General features: G+C 35.7%; 1 pseudogene; it reads right to left on the reverse strand.

Moving 5' to 3' along the window:
* Positions 1 to 16,904: 16,904 nt before the first annotated feature.
* Positions 16,905 to 17,732, reverse strand: LOC143646145 (pre-mRNA-splicing factor ISY1 homolog pseudogene; annotated as a pseudogene).
* Between the last annotated feature and the right edge of the window lie 4,572 nt (positions 17,733 to 22,304).

Below are 22,304 nucleotides of genomic sequence, written 5' to 3' on the forward strand. Positions count from 1 at the left end.
ACCTGCAAACTCTGCATGCTCAACAGCATGATGTGAGCATCACCAAAGAACAGTTCTGAATAATTAAAAATTAATTGCCTATAAATGAAACAATTTATTACATGCTTAATCACACACTCAAATTTCCCTTTCATTTTTTTCCCTTTTCCTCATTTTTTAGTTCTGCAATCTTTGCTGTAGAATCAACTCTTACCTAGGAACCAAGCAGACTTATTTTGTCTGTATCCATTCTAATATTTGCAATAAGAATTTTTAACATTTTCAATTCTCTTTAGTTCAGTTACTTCAATATTTTATCCAACAGAAAGCCATTGTCTAAACTGGAATCTGCCAGACTGCCTCCTACATTCATTTTTTTTTTAATAAAAAAAAATCGTATTTTTCTTTTACTAAAGAAGTTGTAGGTTTAAACAAAAATAGTAGACAGAATGCTAAATTCCCATATTCTACTTTATTAACAGTCTACATTAGTATGTTACATTTATTACAATTGATTGAAGAGCATTTTTATAATTGCAACATTAACTATAGTCCATGTTTTACATTAGGGTTTGTGTATGTGTGTGTGTGTGTGTGTGTGTGTGTGTGTGTAGTACAATCCTATGTTTTCTTTTAAATTTTTTATTCTAGTAATATATATATAACCTAAAATTTCCCCTTTTAGCAACATTTAAATATATAATTAGGTGTTATTAATTGCATTCACAATGTTGAACTGCTATCACCACAATCCTTACAAAAACATTATCTGTGGGAAATTTTGGATTATGTACTTTTTCAAATATTTTTTGATTTATTGATTCAGAACTGTGTGCTTTGTTGTCAAACCAACTGCTCATTGTTATGGAAATTATTTTTATATTATCTCTATGTGTCTCACAATGAATATATTTAATAAACAGCTGCCATAATATTTTACATTATTAACAGGTTTATCTAATTTTTTGATATTTAGGCTATTTACCAATTTATTTTCTTCCTTTGCTTTGACAAAATATTACTTGGAGGGACTTCCTGGAAGATGGCGGCTTAGTAAGATGCGCGGATCTTAGTTTCTTCTCCAGGACACCTACTAGGGGAGTAGAAATGATACAGAAAGCGCCCAAAGCCACAACAGAGATAAAAAAGACAGCGTACCCCATCCTGGAACGGCTGGCTGGCTGAGAGAAGCAGCTCGGGTGAGATCGCCGAGGCGCGCGGGCCTTACTGGGCGGGGTGGCAAGCGGCCGGAGTTACTCCCTTCCCCCTTCCTGGGCCGGCTGGGAGAATTGGAGAGGCGGTCCCCTGAAACCAAGGTGGCTGGCGCCCACACCACGCGCAGCCCCCGGACCAACTGAGAGAATTGGATCGGAAACCCCCAGGCCGCGGAGAACGGTGACGGGTGGGGGAGGCCCCTTCCAAACCCGTGACTCCCGGGGAACGTGCACTCTCTCGGGCAGGCCGCTGCCGCTGGCGCCCTCCCGCCACGCTTGTTGCCCAGGGCTGACTAGGAAATTCGGACGGGCTCTTTCCCTGGCTGCGGCGACCAGCAACCCTCCCTGCGTTCGGACCGCAGGCCGGCTCAAGACGCTTCGGCTAGTGAACCCCCAGGACGGCGAGAGTTTTCCAAAGTTTAAGGTCCCACAGCACCTTTTACTGGTGGGACCCGCAGACAAACGTGTGCCACGAGCGCCACCTACTGGGCAGGATAAGAAAAAACAGAACCCAGAGATTTCACAGAAAAATCTTCCAAACTTTTGGATCCAATACCCAGGGAAATCTGTCTAAATGCGCAGACGCCAACAGAAGATAACGGATCACGCTCAAATAATTGAAAATATGGCTCAGTCAAAGGAACAAACCAATAGTTCAAATGAGATACAGGAGCTGAGACAACTAATGCTAAATATACGAACAGAAATGGAAAACCTCTTCAAAAACGAAATCGATAAATTGAGGGAGGACATGAAGAAGACATGGGCTGAACATAAAGAAGAAATAGAAAAACTGAAAAAGCAAATCACAGAACTTATGAAAGTGAAGGACAAAGTAGAAAAGATAGAAAAAATAATGGATACCTATAATGATAGATTCAAAGAGACAGAAGAAAGAATTAGTGATTTGGAGGATGGAACATCAGAATTCCAAAAAGAAACAGAAACTATCGGGAAAAGAATGGAAAAATTTGAACAGGGTATCAGGGAACTCAAGGACAATATGAACCGCACAAATATACGTGTTGTGGGTGTCCCAGAAGGAGAAGAGAAGGGAAAAGGAGGAGAAAAACTAATGGAAGAAATTTTCACTGAAAATTTCCCAACTCTTATGAAAGACCTAAAATTACAGATCCAAGAAGTGCAGCGCACCCCAAAGAGATTAGACCCAAATAGGCGTTCTCCAAGACACTTACTAGTTAGAATGTCAGAGGTCAAAGAGAAAGAGAGGATCTTGAAAGCAGCAAGAGAAAAACAATCCATCACATACAAGGGAAACCCAATAAGACTATGTGTAGATTTCTCAGCAGAAACCATGGAGGCTAGAAGACAGTGGGATGATATATTGAAATTACTAAAAGAGAAAAACTGCCAACCAAGACTCCTATATCCAGCAAAATTGTCCTTCAAAAATGAGGGAGAAATTAAAACATTCTCAGACAAAAAGTCACTGAGAGAATTTGTGACCAAGAGACCAGCTCTGCAAGAAATACTAAAGGGAGCACTAGAGTCAGAACCGAAAAGACAGAAGAGAGAGGTATGGAGAAGAGTGTAGAAAGAAGGAAAGTCAGATATGATATATATATAATACAAAAGGCAAAATGGCAGAGGAAAATATTATCCAAACAGTAATAACACTAAATGTTAATGGACTGAATTCCCCAATCAAAAGACATAGATTACCAGAATGGATTTAAAAACAGGATCCTTCTATATGCTGTCTACAGGAAACACATCTTAGACCCAAAGATAAACATAGGTTGAAAGTGAAAGGTTGGGAAAAGATATTTCATGCAAATAACAACCAGAAAATAGCAGGAGTGGCTATACTAATATCCAACAAGTTAGACTTCAAATGTAAAACAGTTAAAAGAGACAAAGAAGGATACTATCTACTAATAAAAGGAACAATTCAACAAGAAGACATAACAATCATAAATATTTATGCACCGAACCAGAATGCCCCAAAATACGTGAGGAATACACTGCAAACACTGAAAAGGGAAATAGACACAAATACCATAATAGTTGGAGACTTCAATTCCCCACTCTCATCAATGGACAGAACATCTAGACAGAGGATCAATAAAGAAATAGAGAATCTGAATATTACTATAAGGGAGCTAGACTTAACAGACATTTATAGGACATTACATCCCACAACAGCAGGATACACCTTTTTCTCAAGTGCTCATGGATCATTCTCAAAGATAGACCATATGCTGGGTCACAAAGCAAGTCTTAAAAAATTTAAAAAGATTGAAATCATACACAACACTTTCTCGGATCATAAAGGAATGAAGTTGGAAATCAATAATAGGCAGAATGCCAGAAAATTCACAAATACCTGGAGGCTCAACAACACACTCTTAAACAACGAGTGGGTCAAGGAAGAAATTGCAAGAGAAATTAGTAAATACCTCAAGGCAAATGAAAATGAAAACACAACATATCAAAACTTATGGGATGCAGCAAAGGCAGTGCTAAGAGGGAAATTTATTGCCCTAAATGCCTATATCAGAAAAGAAGAAAAGGCAAAAATGCAGGAATTAACTGTTCAATTGGAAGAACTGGAGAAAGAACAGCAAACTAATCCGAAAGCAAGCAAAAGGAAAGAAATAACAAAGATCAGAGCAGAAATAAATGAAATTGAAACTATGAAAACAGTAGAGAAAATCAATAAGACCAGAAGTTGGTTCTATGAGAAAATTAATAAGATTGATGGGCCCCTATCAAGAATGACAAAAAGAAGAAGAGAGAGGATGCAAATAAATAAAATTAGAAATGGAAGAGGAGACATAACTACTGACCTCACAGAAATAAAGGAGGTAATAACAGGATACTATGAACAACTTTACGCTAATAAATACAACAATTTAGATGAAATGGACGGGTTCCTGGAAAGACATGAACAACCAACTTTGACTCAAGAAGACATAGATGACCTCAACAAACCAATCACAAGTAAAGAAATTGAATTAGTCATTCAAAAGCTTCCTAAAAAGAAAAGTCCAGGACCAGATGGCTTCACATGTGAATTCTACCAAACGTTCCAGAAAGAATTAGTACCAATTCTCTTCAAACTCTTCAAAAAAATTGAAGTGGAGGGAAAACTACCTAATTCATTCTATGAAGCCAACATCACCCTCATACCAAAACCAGGCAAAGATATTACAAAAAAAGAAAACTACAGACCAATCTCTCTAATGAATACAGATGCAAAAATCCTCAATAAAATTCTAGCAAATCGTATCCAACAACACATTAAAAGAATTATACATCATGACCAAGTAGGATTCATCCCAGGTATGCAAGGATGGTTCAACATAAGAAAATCAATTAATGTAATACACCATATCAACAAATCAAAGCAGAAGAATCACATGATCATCTCAATTGATGCAGAGAAGGCATTCGACAAGATTCAACATCCTTTCCTGTTGAAAACACTTCAAAAGATAGGAATACAAGGGAACTTCCTTAAAATGATAGAGGGAATATATGAAAAACCCACAGCTAATATCATCCTCAATGGGGAAAAATTGAAAACTTTCCCCCTAAGATCAGGAACAAGACAAGGATGTCCACTATCACCACTATTATTCAACATTGTGGTGGAGGTTCTAGCCAGAGCAATTAGACAAGAAAAAGAAATACAAGGCATCAAAATTGGAAAGGAAGAAGTAAAACTATCACTGTTTGCAGACGATATGATACTATACGTCGAAAACCCGGAAAAATCCACAACAAAACTACTAGAGCTAATAAATGAGTACAGCAAAGTAGCAGGTTACAAGATCAACATTCAAAAATCTGTAGCATTTCTATACACTAGTAATGAACAAGCTGAGGGGGAAATCAAGAAACGAATCCCATTTACAATTGCAACTAAAAGAATAAAATAATTGGGAATAAATTTAACTAAAGAGACAAAAAACCTATATAAAGAAAACTACAAAAAACTGCCAAAAGAAATCACAGAAGACCTAAATAGATGGAAGGGCAAACTGTGTTCATGGATTGGAAGACTAAATATAGTTAAGATGTCAATCCTACCTAAATTGATTTACAGATTCAATGCAATACCAATCAAAATCCCAACAACTTATTTTTCAGAAATAGAAAAACCAATAAGCAAATTTATCTGGAAGGGCAGGGTGCCCCGAATTGCTAAAAACATCTTGAGGAAAAAAAACGAAGCTGGAGGTCTCGTGCTGCCTGACTTTAAGGCATATTATGAAGCCACAGTGGTCAAAACAGCATGGTATTGGCATAAAGATAGATATATCGACCAATGGAATCGAATAGAGTGCTAAGATATAGACCCTCTCATCTATGGACATTTGATCTTTGATAAGGCAGTCAAGTCAACTCACCTGGGACAGAGCAGTCTCTTCAATAAATGGTGCCTAGAGAACTGGATATCCATATGCAAAAGAATGAAAGAAGACCCATCTCTCACACCCTATACAAAAGTTAACTCAAAATGGATCAAAGATCTAAACATTAGGTCTAAGACCATAAAACAGTTAGAGGAAAATGTTGGGAGATATCTTATGGATCTTACAACTGGAGGCGGTTTTATGGACCTTAAACCTAAAGCAAGAGCACTGAAGAAGGCAATAAATAAATGGGAACTCCTCAAAATTAAACACTTTTGTGCATCAAAGAACTTCATCAAGAAAGTAGAAAGACAGCCTTCACAATGGGAGACAATATTTGGAAATGATATATCAGATAAAGGTCTAGTATCCAGAATTTATAAAGAGATTGTTCATCTCAACAACAAAAAGACAGCCAACCCAATCACAAAATGGGAAAAAGACTTGAACAGACACCTCTCAGAAGAGGAAATACGGATGGCCAAGAGGCACATGAAGAGATGCTCAATGTCCCTGGCCATTAGAGAAATGCAAATCAAAACCACAATGAGATATCATCTCACACCCACCAGAATGGCCATTATCAACAAAACAGATAATGACAAGTGCTGGAGAGGATGCGGAGAAAGAGGCACACTTATCCACTGTTGGTGGGAATGTCAAAGGGTGCAACCACTGTGGAAGGCAGTTTGGCGGTTCCTCAAAAAGCTGAATATAGAATTGCCATACGACCCAGCAATACCATTGCTAGGTATCTACTCAAAGGACTTAAGGGCAAAGACACAAACAGACATTTGCACACCAATGTTTATAGCAGCATTATTTACAATTGCAAAGAGATGGAAACAGCCAAAATGTCCATCAACAGACGAGTGGCTAAACAAACTGTGGTATATACATACGATGGAATATTATGCAGCTTTAAGACAAGATAAACTTATGAACCATGTAATAACATGGATGGACCTAGAGAATATTATGCTGAGTGAATCCAGCCAAAAACTAAAGGACAAATACTGTATGGTCCCACTGATGTGAACGGACATTCGAGAATAAACTTGAAATATGTCATTGGTAACAGAGTTCAGCAGGAGTTAGAAACAGGGTAAGACAATGGGTAATTGAAGCTGAAGGGATACAGACTGTGCAACAGGACTAGATACAAAAACTCAAAAATGGACAGCACAATAATACCTAATTGTAAAGTAATCATGTTAAAACACTGAATGAAGCTGCATCTGAGCTATAGGTTTTTGTTTTGTTTTGTTTTGTTTTGATTTTACTATTATTACTTTTATTTTTTTCTCTATATTAACATTCTATATCTTTTTCGATTATGTTGCTAGTTCTTCTAAACCAATGCAAATGTACTAAGAAATGATGATCATGCATCTATGTGATGATGTTAAGAATTAATGATTGCATATGTAGAATGGTATGATCTCTAAATGTTGGGTTAATTTCTTTTTTTCCGTTACTTAAAAAAAAAAAAGAGAAGGGATAATTGGAGCTGAAGGGATACAGACTGTACAACGGGACTGGATATAAAAACTCAGAAATGGACAGCACAATACTACCCAATTGTAATGCAATTATGTTAAAACACTGAATGAAGCTGCATGTGAGGTATAGGTTTTTTGTTTTTGTTTTTTTTTTCTTTCTATTATTGTTTTAATTCTTATTCTGTTGTCTTTTTATTTCTTTTTCTAAATCGATGCAAATGTACTAAGAAATGATGAATATGCAACTATGTGATGTTATTAAGAATTACTGATTGTACATGTAGATTGGAATGATTTCTAATTGTTTTGTTAATTCTTTTTTTTATTAATAAAAAAAATCAAAAAAAAAAGAAAAAAAATATTACTTGGAGTCTTTCTTTTGTAGAATTTTTTTTTTCATTTCTTTATTTCCAATTTATGATTGCCTCCAACAACCCCTACTTTTTTATTATTGAAATATAACCACGTATGATAAAATTTACTTTTCAAGTGTCCAATTCAGTCATTTTTTAATTTTTAAGGTGGTGCAATTTTGCAATATTTTTATTACCTTAGAAAGAATCCAATTAGCAATCACTCCTTATTCCAACTCCCTCTCCAGAGTCCTTGACATATACTAATCTACCCTCTTATCTTCATTGATTTTTCCATTTCTGGTGTTTTATTTAAATGCAATTATACAATATGTTACCTCTTTTTTTTTTTCACATAACATGTCTTTATAAAGTTCATTCATGTTGTAGCACAGAATGATATTTCAGTTGTTTTTATCCATAAATAATTTTCTGTTGTATGGATATTCCAAATTTTGTTTATCCATTCACTAGTTGAACATATGGGTTGCTTCCATTTTTTGACTATTAAGAATAATGCTTCCATGAACATTTGTGTGGGCAAATGTTTTCGATTATCAAAAGTATATAACTTTTCCTAGAGATATTGCAGATTCTGTAGATCAATTTGGAGAAGATAACCACTTAAAAATATATATATTTTTATTGAGAAATCCTCACACATGTGTATTCCATACATAATGTACAATCTAATGGCTCCCAGTATCATCACATAGTTGTGTATTTGTCACCGTGATCATTTTTAGAACATTTGCATCCCTTCAGAAAAGAAATAAAAAGAAAAAAGAAAAAACTCATATATGCCATACCCATTAACCCTTCTTCTCATTGACCACTCATATTTCCATCTACTACCCTTTGTCTCCCTATTATTTATTTATTTATCTTTTTTTTTTTTACTCATCTGACCATACCCTGGATAAAAGGACCATCAGATACAAGGTTTACATGATCACACAGTCACAATGTAAAAGTTATGTCTTTATACAATCTTCTTCAAGAATCAAGACTACTGGAATACAGTTCAAAAGTTTCAGGCATTTCCCTCCAGCTATTCCAATACACCATAAACTAAAATGGGATATCTATATAATGCATTAAAATAACCTCCAGGATAACCTCTTAACTGTTTGGAATCTCTCAGCCACTGGTACTTTATTTTGTCTCATTTCTTTCTTCCACTTTTTGTCAAGAAGGCTTTTTCAATTCTTTGATGCTAGATCCCAACTCATCCTTGGATTTTTGTCCTACATTTCCAGGGAGATTTACACCCCTGGGAGTTATGTCCCATGTAGGAAGGAGGGCAGTGAATTCACCTGCTGAGTTGGGTTAGAGAGAAAGAGAGGCCACATCTGAGCAACAAAAGAAGTTCCCTCACAGTGACTCTTAGGTCTAATTTTCAGTAGGCTTAGCTTATCCTTGCAGGCATAAATTTCATAGAGGGAAACCCAAGATTGAGGGCTTAGCCTATTGACATGGTTGTCCCTACTGCTTGTGAAAAAATTTTTAAAAATCCTCTAAAAGAATAAGTTGAATATTTCCTCCTCTCTCTCCAGTCCCCCAAGGTGACTTTGCAAATACTTATTTATTCATTGCCCAAATTACTCAGGGATATATCTGGGGCATCACACTAACCTGGACAAACCAATAGGATCGCACACCATATTCAAGATTCCATGTATTTATGGTGTTCAACTAAACTGACTATACAAGGTAAATTAGGAAATGCACTATCCCAAATGTAAATTTTGCACCAAATAAACATCTCTTATTTTCACCTCATGTAGAAGTTAATGTTTTAACATATGGATGATATTATCCTTTACCCTGTATTCTGATATACCTTAGTCCTATTCAGAACAGCTTCATTCATATCTCCAGTCAAATTCTGATCACTGTTTCAACTTTTTAAATTGTTCCTATATGGGACTGATGACTTTCATAGTTTCAGAACTCTAACTCTAAGTCTCAGGTATCACATAAATACCCAAATGTCCTGGGTATGACCAGGTTTTAAAGAAATAGCTCAGTGTCTCAGAATCTAGAAATAACAGTTATACTTCCTGAATACATGTGATGGCTTGCAATCTAGGACCCTTTACAATAGGCCTCAACCTGATAAACCATGCTCTCAACTTCAGTTCACTGAGTTTTTACATTATAGTTGTCCATATGATTGAGGCATGATAATACTTGTCATGTTGTTCTTGATATTTCATTCAAAATACAGTCCTTAAGATGATACATCTAGTTGCATGCCTCAGGACTTCATTCCTTCTTGCAGCTCCTCAGTAGTCCATTGTATGCATACACCATAGTTCTCCTTTCCATTATTCAGTCGTCGTACCCTTAGGTCACCTTCATCCATTGTGTATGTCAAACACTGCTGCCATAGACACCAGCATGCAAATATCCATTCCTGCCCCCACACTCAGTTCCTCCAGGTGTATATTGAGAAAAAGGGTTTCAGGATCATATGGCAACCCCACCCCAGCCTCCTGTGGAACCACAACACTGCTCTCCAAGGTGCTGTACCTCTCAGCTTCCCTAATGACGTGAATAGGTACATGTCTTTCTCCCCATTTTCTCTATCACTCCTGGTTTTCTCTATTAAGTACATAGACATGCTTTTGCATGTGTATTTTAATGTGTATTGCATTGAATCTATAAATCAGTTTGGGTAGAATTGACATGTTAACTATATTTAGGAAGACCACTGTTTAAAAATTAAGAATATTAATTTATTAACTTGAAATATTTTTCCATTTATTTAGAGCTTTCAAAAAATCTTTCATTATTCTTTTGTAGTTTTCAATTTAAAAGTCTTAAATTTGCTTCCCTAAATATATTACTACGACTTTATTCTTTTTGATGGTATAGAACATAGGATGATTTTCTTAGCTGTATTTTCAGATTGGTCATTATTATTGTGTAGACATGTAACTGATAAACCGGGCATTGATCATATATCCTGCACACTTGCTAAATTCATTTATTCTCTCTAATAAGTTGTGTGTGTGTGTATGTGCATGTGTTTCTTTGTGTGTGCTTCTTAACATATTCTACGTACAAATTGCAAGATCATGCCATTCATGATTAGAGAGTTTTGCTTCTTAGATTCCATTCTGAATGTTTTAATTTCTTCCCTATTGCTTTATCTGAAGCCTCCAGTACAATGTTGAATAGAAGTGGCAAGAATGAGCATCATTACCTTTTTCTGATCTCAGGGGGAAATATTCAGTGTTTTCCATTAAATAAGATCCTTACAATGGGATCTTTGTAGATGTCCTTTATCATGTTCAGAATTTTCCCTTCTACCCTACATTCTGAGTGCTTTTGTTATGATTTTTGGATGTTGAATCAACCTTGCAAATCCAGATCATTCTCACTTGATCATAATATACACTTTTTCTAAGCTACTTGATGAAGCTTGCTAGTTTTGGTCAAGCTGTTTTGCTTGTTTGTTTCTACAGTCATGAATGCTATTCGGCTGTCATATTCTTTAATTTATGATTTATTTGTCTGGTTTCAGTATCAAGGTAATCCTAGCACCACTGCCAGAATACAATATACCAGAAATAAAATGGCTTTTATAACAGGGATTTAGTAAGTTACAAGTTTAAAGTTATAAGGCTTTAAAAATGTACAAACTAAGGCATTCAGAGAAAGATAACTTGATTCTGAAGAAAGGGTCTGATGGCATCCAGGTTTCCTCTTACATGTGGGAAGGCATGTGGCTAGAGTCTGCTGGTCATTTTTTAGCGTCTCTGGAGCAAACACTGGATCTCTTCCCTTAGATTTCCTTGGCTCTCTCCAGGTTCTGGCTTGCTTAGCATCTCATAGAAAAGCACATGATGAAATCTACTGGTCTCTGGTCCCTATCTAGCTTCTGTCAGCTCTCTAAGCTCCTGGAATCTCCTGGAGTTTTCTGCATTTCCGAACATCTGCATCTTGATTCTTTCAAGCATCTCCAAATGTCTGTATCTGAGCTTCCTCTGTGCTTTTCCAAAATCTCTCCCTTTTTAATGGATGCCAGCAAATGAATAAAGATCAACCTTGAGTGGGGAGAGTAAAATCTCCTTCTAATTAAAAATTCACACCCGCAATTGAGTTTGTTGCATCTCCATAGAAACGACCTAATCAAGAGGTTCCACAGTAAACTATAGGTCTGGCCCCACAAAATTGGATCAGGATTGAAAGAACAGCTTTTCTGGGATATATAACAATGTCAAACCAACACATAGGCCAAGTTAGATTTTTTATTTCTTCTTGAATGATTTCAGGTAGTTTGTGGCTTTCTGAAAAGTTTTTTGTTTCATCTAGATTATCTTATTTTTTGGTCACACAGTTGTTCAATGATAATTCCTTATATTTTAAGATTATTAGTATCTTTGAACCTAAAATGTTTGTCTTTTAGAGAACAGTGACTTAGATTTTCCTAATCAACAATCTCTGCCTTTTGATTGGTTTGCTTAATCCATTCACATTTAACATCACTGTGATATTCCTTAATGTCATTGTAACAATAATATTGCAAAAATATGGAAAATATATAAAATATAATGGTATTATATTTACCATTAATTTAGTTAGACTTATTTCTGCAATTTCATTATAATTATTTTCTATATAGTTCATGCATTTTTTGTCTCTTCTTCCATTACTGCTTTTTTCCAGACTGAATACTGCTTTTTTCCACAAACTGAATATTTTCTTTATAATATTTAATCATTTTAATAGCATTTTTCCCCATATATATATATATATGTGTGTTATTTTCTTAGTGATTGCACTACATCTTATCATATACACTAACAGATCTACTTCAGATGTACACAATCTTAATTCCTGTGAGATATATATATATAAAATTCTATATTTATTCCTAGTTTTGTACCATTAATGGTATAAATATTAAACAATGTATGTTTAAACCTCAGAATGCATTGTTATGCCTTCAAAAAACAGATGAAAAAGTTATAATTGTATAAGATTTTTATATTATCTTTTTATTTACCATTTCTGATCTCATCATTTGTTTCTGTGCTTTTGTCATTTAGTGTCATTTCCTTACTTCAGCTCAGCTTTGCTTCCCCTGCCCTTTGTGTCATTATTATCAAATAAACAATATTTTTATACATTGTAGGTCCTACAATAATATTATGAACATGTCGTTTTATATGATTTTATTACTTAGTGAAAAAGGAAAAGAAATATGTATTTATAATGATGCATATAATCACTTCATAACATTCACTGGAAATGTGGTGTTCCATATTTCTCTGAAGCTTTGTTCATTCTCCACTTTTTCTTTCTTTCAGATGGCATAATTTCTATTTATATATTTTTAAGATCACTGATTGTTCCTTTTCTCTGCTGAAATCTATTTTTGATAATGTTCTGGAGCATAAATTGCTCCATGTTCTAACAAAAATAAATGTGGGCACTTTTGCCCTGGTCTCTGAGGCCATTGTCTGAGGCTTGTCCTACCCCATATAGGCTCTTTTTAGCCAAATTTTACCTGGTTTTCTCTGGTAAACTTTAAGCTGGTCTATAGTTTAGCTTATTGTTCCCAAGACGTTACTCGCCAACTCTGAATTGCTTACCAAATTAGCCCATTTTTCAGAGGGCTCCATTCTATCGTAAGCTCACTTTACATGGAGACATCTTGGTCTTTCCTTTCCTCACCAATTTATGCCCCTGAACAAATTTGCTGCTTCATTTCACTGGATCTGGGGGCAGGGACAAATGGCCACTTTTCAAAAATGTATTTTGATTTAAGAAAACAAACAATACATTTAGAACCACCAAAAAAATGGATATCTTAGTTAGTTTGACCATAGGCATATTTAAATAAAGTATCCATATAATGATTGTAAAACCTGTGTTTACACAGTAAGTTTCATAAACCAATATAAAATTAGGGCAACAAGGAAAGTGGATCAATTTTTGTTGTTAAACTGCTGCTTTGAGAGCAGGCACAAGGCAGCCTCTTCACATCTAAGCTTGCTTCTCCTTGCATGGGAACTTACACTCCACAAATGAGCTACTGCTAGTGTTAACAGGATATCAGTATTTTTAGCTTGCTGTGCCTGGGGTAGACCATTAACCTAAAAATGGAGATTGAGTGGAGAAGGAGGGCCAATGTCTATTAACCTCTTAAGCTTCTGTGACATGGAGCTGTGAGACAAGCCTACCTCTACCAGGAGATGCCATTTTCCCTCAACTGGGAGCTAGTGGGTAAAAGAATCCTGTGTTCTCAAATGTAACTAGCGAGAATGGAATGCTTCCTCATGCTGAGCTGGAGAGGAGCAGAGGAGTGGGTCATGGCTCTCTAACTGTTGCTTCTGAGATAGAGCAGATTTTCTTGAAAAACAGTTTTTTCATTTGCTGTTTGCCATTTGGGCAATTTCCAGAGACTTTAAATGACTGTGTGTGTACTTATTTGTATACAGATAAAGAAGAGAGTCTACATACATATATCTTATAGACTAGTGACTAGTTCTGGGGAGCTCCTCAAAATACCACTGCAAAAGTTGTCTATTCTAATTCCTCCAAGAATCACATGCAGCACATATTTCATGGAAAAATGAATATATTCTATATGAAATTTTTCCTTTACCTCTTCTACTTTCACTGTCAGAGATCATTCTTTAGTAGCCTCTTAGTGCTTTCTCACAGTGAAGTATGTTCCTGCCCCAGGGGCTTTGCGTTTGGTATCTCTTCTACCTGAAACCTGCAGGCTGCCACAAATTTGTGTAGTTAATTTTTTCAATTCTTGCAAGTCTTTGCTCAAGTGTTACCTTAGCAATGAAGCCTCTTATCATCACTAAAATTTGCCTCTCGTCCTTGACTCATTCCTCTTAACCTGTTTCATTTTTCCCATGCATTTTTCTCCTGCTATGCAGTCATTATTTATTGATCATTTCATTTATTTATATACTTATTTACTTACTTATACTTTTATTATATGTTTACCTGGTAGAATATAAACTCCTTGAGGCCAGGGATTCTTGTCAGTTTTATTCACTTCTATATCTTCAAAACTTAGACTAAGGCTTGACATATAATAGATATTCAATTACTATTATTTGAATAAATATTTATTTTGAACTTATCATGTATCAGAGAAAAAAGATATTTGCCAGAAAAAATAGATACATATAAAACCAGAGCACTCCCTCCTAAAAGAAACCAAGCTAATACACAATGTAAAAAAAAATACATATAGCAAAAGAAAAAAAAAATACATATATTATTTACATATATATTTATGTAAGGATTATGACCAGAAAACCAAAAAAAGGCAATGTAAATAATTGGGAGGGGTTATGGTCTTGATTTTACTTTTTATCTTATTTTGTTTTTTCATATGCTGTATGAGGGTTACATTTAATTCTTTTTCCATGAGAGTATCTCCTTATTGCAGCACCATTTGTTGAATTTTTGTTTGTTTGTGTATTTGGGAAGTGCATGGGCTGGGAACCGAACCCAGTTCTCCCCAATGGCAGGCGAGAATTCTACCATTGAGCTACCCTCACACCCATTCCCCCCCTTAATTTTACTTTTTAAAAATAGGTATTACTTGATCATATACAAAATTCAAAAATTACAAAATTTTTACAGTTAAAATTAAATCTCCGATACCTTTTGAGACCTCTTCAAAGGCCATGATGTGTACCTATCACTTGCAAATCATCCTGAAGACTGGACATCTTTTTTGAACTTGAAAAAATAATATGCACATGTGTATTTTCCATGCAAAATACTATCAGCTATGTTAGGACTCTTGCTCTTTTATTTTAATATGTATCTCAACAGTTGGTCTTCATCAGTACACATAAAGCAACATCATTCTATTTAACAGCTACATAGTTTTCCACTGAATAGATGTGTTAATACATATTTAATAAATTGCTTATGAGTATTATGTATACTTTTCCTAATATTTTTTCTACTACACCACAAGGGACAGCCTGGGATCTCAGGCTTGGGAAACATGGTGTCTCAAAGGTTGTAAGTATAGATGCTAAAGGTGAAGTGCCTGAGTTTCTTCGAAATGTATGGTTTTATTGAGTTAGTTCATCTTTGTATAGCTCAGTTTCCTTATTTGTAAGATATTACCTGTCTACCAGGCAACATATGAGGATTAAATACCCTATATAAATATGTACAAAATGTGTAAATGCCAAACAAGTGGCTATATGAATTTGCTAATGGGACCATTTCATATACACGTAAACATATGAAAATCTTCCTAAAGAGCATTTATAGTCCTCTATAGCTTCTGAGAATCTGCTATTTGCAGAAGTCATAATTCATATTTTGAATCTAGGTTTGCTCCAAATGCTGCTTTGTCTTTTTTGTTGTTTCTATTTTCCTTATAACTTTTTTGTAATACCTTTAAAAAAAAAGGGATGATCATACCTCATTCCACATCAATCAAATATACTGACAATTTTTATTACAGAAGTCGGGGTTTACAGAAAAATCATGCACAAAATACAGGATTCTGATATAAGATGCCACCACAAACACTGATGTGGATTATTGTTACAATTGGTGAGAGCACATTTTTATAATTGTACTATGAATTAAATTCCAGGATTAAGTCAGGGTTCACTTTTGCTGTGGACAGTTCCATGGACTTTTTTTAAAATATTCTGTTACCATATATACAATCTAACATTTCCCTTTTTAATCATATTCAAATATATATTTGAATGCTGTTAATTGTATTCACACCGTCACCACTATTCAATACCAAAATACTCCCAGCATTCCAAATAGAAACCTTACACATTTTTTTAAAATATAAACATCTTTAATAAAATAGTTCTCTGCAGAGCAGGTTATAAAATAAGTAGCAATCTCTAGCTCCTCCCACCAAGACAGGAATGAGTGAAGCAGGCTGAGTGGGACCCCAAAGAACTTAGAGTACAGCCTGGTCCAAATGGAACTGCTGTGACTGATGAGTGGTTGACACATGGGAATATGGGCTCCAGGACAACCCAGCTTCTCATTTCTCAAGAGAAGCCACATAGGTTTTTATATAAAATTACATTTTTTTAATGTTGGCCACTAATTGTTCTTCTCCCACTCCCACCCCCACCCCCAGTCCAAGGATAAATAAAAGCACTTTCAGGAAGCCAGTTTGCAACCTGTTTTACATACTCCAAAATAATAAATGGCTGCCTACAGTAGCAAAATATTTGTATAAAATATCAGCACTAGACAGCCTACCAGGGAAGACAGGGACAGACCCTTACCCAGGGATTAGTACATAAAGTAAGAGAAAGGTCAGAAAAGAAATGAACATTGGGAAAGGAGCGGGAAGGCTTGCAGAGCTAGCCTGCCTCTCTGCAGTCCCAGAGTGGCCTAGCGGGCAATGGTCTTGTGGGCACACACGTGGCCATGGGGGACAGAAGTGTTCCCACAACATCCTCCAGGCACTGCCATCAGCCTGGCTGGGCACTAATATCCCTGGAGTCTTTTGGCATCTTCACTCTGGGCCTGCAGACTCTCACTTGCATACTTCTGGAGGCGTTCCATCTTCTTCCTTCAAACAATTTCCTCAGTTTCTTGCTAGGATGCTGCTGGGACATGAGCGATGAAATTATGCTGCCCATCTTCCCCTCCCTTCTCCTGGCTGCCTTCCTCATACCACGCCTCCTCATTGACAGCATAACTGTTGATCTCTTCTTCCTTTTCTCTTGCCAGCGGGGCCTTTCTCTCAACTTTCCACTTCTCCACTAGTTCGGCTCTGAGTTTCTTTTCATACTCCTGCCGCAAAGAACAGCAACACCACCATCTTCATGGAGGGAACCATAGAGCTCAAAATCGATTGCTTTCATGAGCTCAGCTTGTGCCTTTCTTGGGCAAGAGGTTCTTTTTCACATAGCTTTCTAACACCACGGAAATCTTTGGCTGCTCCAAAGTATCTGTAACCTCGGTTCCCCAGGACTTCTTTCTCTTCATGACCCAGCATGTTACGGCCAACTTTCCCATAATCAGGGCCAACCAGTTCCTTTTTCTGGACCTCCCAGTGGCCTTTTCCTCTTAGCAGTTTGTTGATTTCATCATTCAGGTCACAGATTCAGAACTGGCCTCAACCAGCATTCTGAATTTGAGCCACCTTTTTAGAGATTTCTCCAATAACCTGTCATCTCTGCTTCTCAGCTATGGGCAGCTCAGTATATTCTGAGGCAAGAAAGGGCCTTATTCCTTCACTTTTCCCTCTTACAGCTGAGTTTGGCAAAATCTTGCTAAGGCCTTCATGACCTTTTCTGCATTTCGAGCCATGATGTCCATGAGGGTATGGCCCAGGCCCGAGGAGTTTAACAGCCTCAGGCAAAGACACCTTGATAGATTCTATCATCCAGGCACCCTGATGAGAAACCCTAAACTTTTTATTCCTTAACTTCTCATTCCCTATTCTCACCCCTCCCCCAGTAACCTATTTCTAGATACTACTTCTATGAGTTTGCTTGTTCTAATGGATTCAAAACAGGTATAATATTTGTCCTTTTATGTTGGTTTATTTGCTTTTCTTCAAAGTCCATCCATCCATGTTGTCACATGTATCAGGACTTGGTTCATTTTCATGGATAAATAATATTTGATTGAATGCATATAACACATTTTGTTTATCCATTCATTGGTTGATAGGCACTTGGGTTGCTTCCATCTTTTGACAATTTTGGCAATTTTTATTGATAATGCTGCTGTGAACATCAGTGTGCAAATATCTGTTGGAGTCCCTGCTCTCAGATCTTTTGGGTATATATCTGGTAGTGGGATTTCTGGGTCACATGATAGATTTGTATGTAACTTTCTAAGGAACCACCAAACTGTCTTCCACAGTTGTGGAATGAAGACATTTTGCATTGTTACAAGCAATAAGTGTGGCTGTTTTTTCACATACTGTCCAAAACTTATTATTTATTTTTAAATAGCAGCCACTGTAATGGGTATGAACTGGTATCTTATTCTGGTTTTGATTTGCATTTCCTTGATGGGTAATGATGTTGAATGCATTTCATGTACTTTATAGCCATTTGTATATTTTCTTTGGAGAAATATCTGTTCAAGCATTTTGTCCACTTTTTTTTTTTTATTTTTTTTTTTTATTAACGGAAAGAAAAAAAAAAAGAAATTAACACAACATTTAGAAATCATACCATTCTACATATGCACTCAGTAATTCTTAACATCATCACATAGATGCATGATCATTGTTTCTTAGTACATTTGCATCGGTTTAGAGGAACTAGCAACACAACAGAAAAAGATATAAAATGTTAATATAAAGAAAAGAAATAAAAGTAGTAGTAATAGTAAAAAACAACAACAACAAACAAACCAACAAGCAAACAAAAACAAAAAAAACCCTATAGCTCAGATGCAGCTTCATTCAGTATTTTAACATGATTACTTTACAATTAGGTATTATTGTGCTGTCCATTTTTGAGTTTTTATATCTAGTCCTGTTGCACAGTCTGTATCCCTTCAGCTTCAATTACCCATTGTCTTACCCTGTTTCTAACTCCTGCTGAACTCTGTTACCAATGACATATTTCAAGTTTATTCTCGAATGTCCGTTCACATCAGTGGGACCATACAGTATTTGTTCTTTAGTTTTTGGCTGGATTCACTCAGCATAATATTCTCTAGGTCCATCCATGTTATTACATGGTTCATAAGTTTATCTTGTCTTAAAGCTGCATAATATTCCATCGTATGTATATACCACAATTTGTTTAGCCACTCTTCTGTTGATGGAGATTTTGGCTGTTTCCATCTCTTTGCAATTGTAAATAACGCTGCTATAAACATTGGTGTGCAAATGTCCGTTTGTGTCTTTGCCCTTAAGTCCTTTGAGTAGATACCTAGCAATGGTATTGCTGGGTCGTATGGCAATTCTATATTCAGCTTTTTGAGGAACCGCCAAACTGCCTTCCACAGTGGTTGCACCCTTTGACATTCCCACCAACAGTGGATAAGTGTGCCTCTTTCTCCGCATCCTCTCCAGCACTTGTCATTTTCTGTTTTGTTGATAATGGCCATTCTGGTGGGTGTGAGATGATATCTCATTGTGGTTTTGATTTGCATTTCTCTAATGGCCAGGGACATTGAGCATCTCTTCATGTGCCTCTTGGCCATCCGTATTTCTTCTTCTGGTAGGTGTCTGTTTAAGTCTTTTTCCCATTTTGTAATTGGGTTGGCTGTCTTTTTGTTGTTGAGTTGAATAATCTCTTTATAAATTCTGGATACTAGACCTTTATCTGATATGTCGTTTCCAAATATTGTCTCCCATTGTGTAGGCTGTCTTTCTACTTTCTTGATGAAGTTCTCTGATGCACAAAAGTGTTTAATTTTGAGGAGCTCCCATTTATTTATTTCCTTCTTCAGTGTTCTTGCTTTAGGTTTAAGGTCCATAAAACCACCTCCAGTTGTAAGATCCATAAGATATCTCCCAACATTTTCCTCTATCTGTTTTATGGTCTTAGACCTAATGTTTAGATCTTTGATCCATTTTGAGTTAACTTTTGTATAGGGTGTGAGAGATGGGTCTTTTTTCATTCTTTTGCATATGGATATCCAGTTCTCTAGGCACCATTTATTGAAGAGACTGCTCTGTTCCAGGTGAGTTGGCTTGACTGCCTTATCAAAGATCAAATGTCCATAGATGAGAGGGTCTATATCTGAGCACTCTATTCGATTCCATTGGTCGATATATCTATCTTTATGCCAATACCATGCTGTTTTGACCACTGTGGCTTCATAATATGCCTTAAAGTCAGGCAGCGTGAGACCTCCAGCTTCGTTTTTTTTCCTCAAGATGTTTTTAGCAATTCGGGGCACCCTGCCCTTCCAGATAAATTTGCTTATTGGTTTTTCTATTTCTGAAAAATAAGTTGTTGGGATTTTGATTGGTATTGCATTGAATCTGTAAATCAATTTAGGTAGGATTGACATCTTAACTATATTTAGTCTTCCAATCCATGAACACAGTATGCCCTTCCATCTATTTAGGTCTTCTGTGATCTCTTTTAGCAGTTTTTTGTAGTTTTCTTTATATAGGTTTTTTGTCTCTTTGGTTAAATTTATTCCTAGGTATTTTATTCTTTTAGTTGCGATTGTAAATGGGATTCGTTTCTTGATTTCCGCCTCAGCTTGTTCATTTTGTCCACTTTTTAAGTGATTTATTTGTCTTTTGGTAATTAAGTTGGAGGATTTCTTTATATATTCTAGGTATTAAACCCTTTCTGTATATGGGGTTTCTCCCATTGATTAGGCTGTAATTCTACTTTCATGATAAGTCCCTATGAGTCACAAAAGCTTTTAATTTTTGATGAGGCTCAATTTATCTATTTTTTCTTTTGCTGCTTGTGCTTTGAATATAAAGTCTAAGAAACCATTGCCTAACAAATGATCCTGCAGATGCTTCCGTATATATTTTTTTTAGGATTTTGATAGTTTTAACCTTTATATTATCTTTGATCCATTTTGAGTTTATTTTTGTAAAAGGTGTGTGTGTGGGGGGGGTCTTACTTCTGTTTTTTTCCTTTTTTTCAAATGGAGATCCATTTTTTTCCCAGCATCACTTGTAGAAGAGACTATTCTTTCCAAAGTGAGTGATTATTACCCCCAGTCAGAAATCGGTCGGCTATAAATGTGAGGGTTGATTTCTGGGCACTCAATTCAAGTACACTGAACTATCTTTCCTTGTGATAGTACCATGTTGTTTTGATTGCTGTGGGGTTTTAATAAGTTTTAAGAGCAGGAAGTGTGAGTCCTCTAACTTTATTCTTGTTTTTTAAGATGGCTTTAGTAATTCATAAAAATTTGATGATTAGCCTTTCCATTTCTGAAAAGATTATTGGAATTTTGATAGGAATTGCATTGAATCTATTAATTGCTTTGGGTAGTATTGACATCTTAAAGATATTTAGTTCTGCAATTCCTGAATGCAGAACATCTTTCTTTTTGTTTAGGTCTTCTTTGATTTCTGTTAGCAATGTTTTGCAGTTTTCTGTGTCCAAGTCCTTTGCATTCTTAGTTAAATTTATTCCTAGATATTTGATTCTTTCAGTTACTATTTTGAATGGATTTTTAAAATTTTTCTTCCAGATTTTCATTGCTTGTGTATAGAGACACTCCTCATTTTTGGCTATTGATTTTGTATCCCACTGCATTGCTGAATTCATTTATTAAATCTGGGAACTTCGTTGTGGAATTTCTAAGGATTTTCTGCATATAGGATTATATCATCTACAAATAAGAAAATTGTACTTCTGCCTTTCAAATATGGGTGCCTTTTATTTCTTTTTCTGCCCAATTGCTCTGGCAAGAACTTCCACTTCAATACTGAATAGCAGTGGTTACAGTGGGCATCCTTTTGTTGTTCATAAACTCAGAGGGAGAAATTTCAGTCTTGCAACATTAGATAGCATGTTAATTATGTTTTTTTCCTATATGTCCTTTATCATGTTGAAGAAATTTCCTTCATTTACTACTGTTCTAAGTGATTTTTATCAAGAAACAGTGCCATATTTTGTCAAATGCCTTTTCTGCATCAATTGATATTAACATGTTTTCTTCCCTTCATTCTGCTAATTATGTTAATTGATTTTCTTGTATTAAAACTACCTTGAATACTGGAATAAATCCCGCTTGATCATGGTGTGTAATTCTTTTTAAATTGCTGTTAGATTTGTTATGCTAGTAATTTGTTGAGAATACTTACATCTGTATTTTTAAGAAATATTAGTCTGCAGTGATTTTTTTGTTGTTTTTTTTTTCTTGTGATATCTTTATCTGGCTTTCATATGAGGTCGGATGTTGGATGTTGGCTTCATACACTGAATTAGA

Source organism: Tamandua tetradactyla, chromosome 9, assembly GCF_023851605.1.
Source record: "Tamandua tetradactyla isolate mTamTet1 chromosome 9, mTamTet1.pri, whole genome shotgun sequence".
Lineage (NCBI taxonomy): Eukaryota > Metazoa > Chordata > Mammalia > Pilosa > Myrmecophagidae > Tamandua > Tamandua tetradactyla.